The sequence below is a fragment of the Leucoraja erinacea genome, unplaced genomic scaffold, assembly GCF_028641065.1.
Source record: "Leucoraja erinacea ecotype New England unplaced genomic scaffold, Leri_hhj_1 Leri_434S, whole genome shotgun sequence".
Classification (NCBI taxonomy): domain Eukaryota; kingdom Metazoa; phylum Chordata; class Chondrichthyes; order Rajiformes; family Rajidae; genus Leucoraja; species Leucoraja erinaceus.
In genome coordinates, this window is record NW_026576335.1 from 30,001 (window position 1) to 34,281 (window position 4,281).

At 55.6% G+C, this 4,281-nt stretch overlaps 1 protein-coding gene across 1 annotated transcript in view; it reads right to left on the reverse strand.

The window, feature by feature from the left end:
- Positions 1-822, reverse strand: part of LOC129693817 (lamin-A-like) — a gene marked incomplete at its 3' end in the record, with an annotated part of 5,571 nt that extends 4,749 nt beyond the window's left edge. The window contains exon 1 of the mRNA XM_055630573.1: positions 668-822. The remainder of the gene's footprint in view (positions 1-667) is intronic.
- Positions 823-4,281: the final 3,459 nt, after the last annotated feature.

Consider the following 4,281-nt stretch of genomic DNA (forward strand, 5'->3'; position numbering starts at 1 on the left):
ACTCCCTCTATCCTTCTACGATTCTTCATAGAAGTAGCTGTACAAACCAAATCTAGTGTGGGCTTGCAGAGTGGGCTCCCTCTCTCAATCTCCCCCCTCTACTCTCCCTCTCCCCTCTCTCTCTCTCCCCTCTCTCCCTCCTTCCCTCTCTCCCCCTCCTTCCCTCTCTCATCCCTCCTTCTGTCCTCCCTCCCTCTCTCTCCTTCTCTCTCTATCTCTCTCTCTCTCCCTCTCCGTCCCTCCCTCTATCTCTCCCTCCCCTCTCTCTCTCCCTCTCTCTCCCTCTCTCTCTACCCACTCTCTCTCTCCTCTCTCTCTCTCTCTCTCTCTCTCTCTCTCTCTCTCTCTGTCTCTCTCTCTCTCCCTCTCTCCCTGCCCCGTCTCTCTCCCTCCCCTTCTCTCTCTCCCCCTCCTTCCCCCTCCCTTGCTCCCTCCCTCTCTCCCCTCTCTCAATCCCTCTTCTTCCCTCCCTTCTCTCTCTCTCTCTCTCTCTCCTCCCTCGCTCTCTCTCCCTCCACTGGCACTATCTCCTTCCCTCTCTCCCTCCTCTCCTCTCTCCCTCCTTCACCTCTCCACTTCCCTCTCTCCCCCTCCTCACTCTCTCTCTCCTCTCTCCCCCCACCCACCCTGTCCACACCTCCCCACCCCGGGGTGCAGAGCTGCCTACCTGTCAGTATCAGGGCGCTGCCGCTGCTGTTGCTGCTCCACTGTGTGTGTGTGTGAGTGAGTCAGTGTCAGTCCCAGCGCTCGCTGTCTCTGTGTCTGTGTCACTGTCTGTGTGTGAGTCGCGGTCTCAGATCCGCCTCATTTAAAGCCTCTGCTCCGGCTGGGGCGGGACATGGAACCGCAGCACGTCAGTGAAGGTCATGGAGAGAGAGGGAGGGATAGAGAGAAGGAGGGAGGGAGAGAAGAGAGGGAGGGAGAGGGAGGGAGAGAAGGAGAGAGGGAGAAAAAGGAGGCAGGGAGAGAGAGGAGGGAGGGAGTGGGAGAGAAGGAGAGAGAAGAGGAGGGAGAGAGGGAGAGAGAGACACGAAGGGTGATAGGAGGGAGAGAGGGGAAGGGAGAGAGAAGGAGGGATAGAGAGAAGGAGGGTGGGAGAGAAGGGGGAGAGAAGGGGAGGCAGGGAGGGGGAGAGAAGGAGAAGGAGAGAGAGGAAGGAGAGTGGGAGAGAGAGAAGAAGGAGGGAGGGAGAGGGAGGGAGAGGGAGGGAGGGAGAGAGAGAGAGGAGAGGGAGAAGAGAGAGGAGAGGAGGAGAGAGGAGAGAGAGGAGAGAGAGGAGGAGAGAGAAGGAGAGGAGAACGCACGAAATAAAGGTTAAGTGACCACGAGCTGGAAGTAGAAAAAGGAGAGAGAGAGAGAGAGGAGGGAGGGAGAGAAGGAGAGAGAAGGAGAGGAGAGAGGGAGGGAGAGGGAGAGGGAGAGAGAGAGAGGGAGGGGGAGAGAGAGAGAGAGAGAGAGAGAGAGAGAGAGAGAGGAGGGAGGGAGAGAGGGAGAGATGGAGAGAGAGAAGAGAGAGAAAGAGAGAGAGAGAGAGAGGGAGAGAGAGAGAGAGAGAGGAGGGAGGGAGAGAAGGAGAGAGAGAGAGAAGGAGAGAGAAGGAGAGGGAGAGAGAGGAGAGGGAGAGAGAGAAGGAGAGAGGGAGGGAGGGGGAAGGAGGGAGGGAGAGAGAGGAAGAGAGAGAAGGAGGGGGAGAGAGGGGAGGGAGGGAGAGAAGGAGGGAGGGGGAGAGGGGAGGGAGGGGATGGGGAGGGAGAGAGGGAGAGAGAAGGAGAGAGGGGATAGAGAGAGGGAGGAGAGAGAGAAGGAGAGAGAGAGAGAGAGGGAGAGAAGAAGGAGAGAGAGGGAGAGAAGGAGAGAGAAGGAGGGTAGAGAAGGAGAGGGGAAGGGAGGGAAGGAAGGAGAGGGAGAGAGGAGAGGGAGAGAACAAGGAGAGGGGGAGGGAGGGAGGGGAGAGGAAAGGAGAGAGGGAGAAGGAGAGAGAAGGAAGGAGAGAGAGAGGAGAGAGAGGGAGAGAAGGAGAGAGAGAAGGAGAGGGAGGGGAGAGAAGGAGAGAAGGAGAGAGAGAGAGGATGGGGAGAGATGGAGAGAAGGAGAGAGAGAGAGAAAGAGAGAGAGGGAGAGAGAGAAAGAGGAGGGAGAGAGGGAGAGAGGGAGGGAGAAGGAGAGAAGAAGGGAAGGAGAGATGGAGGGAGAGAGAGAGAGAGGATAGAGGAGACGAGAGGGGGAGAGAGAGGGGGGGGGGAGAGGAGAGGAGAGGGAGAGGGTACAGTATGAGGGAGAGGGGAGAGGGTGATACGAGGGGTAGAGGAAATAGGGAATGAAGGGGGAGGGAGGGAGAGGAGGAGAGAGGGAGGAGGGGAGATGACAGAGAGGGGAAAAACAAGTGGTGTGATAGTTATTCTGTGGTGATAGGGGGAATTAGAGGGAGAGGGGGAGTGAAGGGGAGGTGAGGGAGTGAGGGAGTGAGAGGGGGGGATAGGGGGGGGGGGATGGAGGGGGAGGGGGAGGAAGGAATGGAGAGAGAGAGGGGAGGGAGAGGGGGAGGAGGGGGATGGGGGAGCTGGTATTTTGACCAGCCTGACGTGAGGAACCATGTCAGAATCTTTGGGAGATTCTATGTACATGACATCTACCACCCACCCAGGTCACCCCTCACCAATCGCTGGTCACCAATCATATTGAATGGCGAATGGTGCAGGCTCGAAGGGGCCGAATGGCCTCTACTCCTGCACCTATTGTCTATGTTTCTATGTTTCTTTGTTTCTATGATGGCCTCATACCAATAGACAACAGACAATAGGTGCAGGTGTAGAGGCCATTCGGCCCTTCGAGCCTGCACCATTCGCCATCCAATATGATCATGGCTGATCATCCAAATCAGTATCCCATCCCTGCCTTCTCTCCATACCCCCTGATCCCCTTAGCCACAAGGGCCACATCTAACTCCCTCTTAAATATAGCCAATGAACTGTGTGGCCTCAACTACCCTCTGTGGCAGAGAATTCCAGAGATTCACCACTCTCTGTGTGAAAAAAAAAAGTTTTTCTCATCTCGGTTTTAAAGGATTTCCCCCTTATCCTTAAGCTGTGACCCCTTGTCCTGGACTTCCCCAACATCGGGGGAACAATCTTCCTGCATCTAGCCTGTCCAACCCCTTAAGAATTTTGTACGTTTCTATAAGATCCCCCCCCCCTCGATCTTCTTGATGGGTCGCGGGCGATGAAAGAGTTAACAGGATTCGGTAAAACTATTCAGAGACAGGGAGGCCTTTGTGCGTTTACAAATTCTCCATATACTCGCCCACATCAAACGATGAAAGAATTCTCTGGTGAAGCAATGTCATATTCGAACCACTATCGTGTCTCCTCCCCTTTGCACAACTCCCTACCCCTTTAGTTTAGTTTAGTTTCGAGATACAGCACAAAAACAGGCCCTTCGGCCCACCGAGTCCGTGCCGACCAGCGATCCCCGCACTCTAATGCCCCGTGTCCCACTTAGGAAACCTGAACGGAAACCTCTGGAGACTTTGCACCCCACCCAAGGTTTCCGTGCGGTTCCCGGAGGTTTTTGTCAGTCTCCCTACCTGCCTCCACTACCTGCAACCTCTGGCAACCACCGGCAACCACCAGCAACCTCCTGCAACCTCCGGGAACCACCCGCAACCTCCGGGAACCACCTGCAACCACCTGCAACCTCCTGCAACTACCTGCAACCTCCGGCAACCTCCGGCAACCTCCGGCAACCTCCGGAAACCTCCGGAAACCTCCTGCAACCTCGGGGAACCGCACGGAAACCTTGGGTGGGGCGCAAAGTCTCCAGAGGTTTCCGTTCAGGTTTCCTAAGTGGGACGGGGGCATTACACTACCCTACACACACACACACACACAGTTTAAGAATAAGGGGTCGGCCATTTAGAACGGAGACGAGGAAACACTTTTTCTCACAGAGAGTGGTGAGTCTGTGGAATTCTCTGCCTCGGAGAATCTATCTATCTCTGCCTTAAAACATAGACATTAGGTGCAGGAGTAGAGGCCATTCGGCCCTTCGAGCCTGCACCATTCGCCATTCAATATGATCATGGCTGCTCATCCAACTGACTTGGCCTCCACCGCCGTCTTGAGGCAAAGAATTCCACAGATTCTTCAGCCTGAAGAAGGGTTTCGGCCCGAAACGTCGCCTATTTCCCTCGCTCCATAGATGCTGCTGCACCCGCTGAGTTTCTCCAGCACTTCCACAGATTCACCACCCTCTGGCTAAAGAAATTCCTCCTCATCTCCTTCC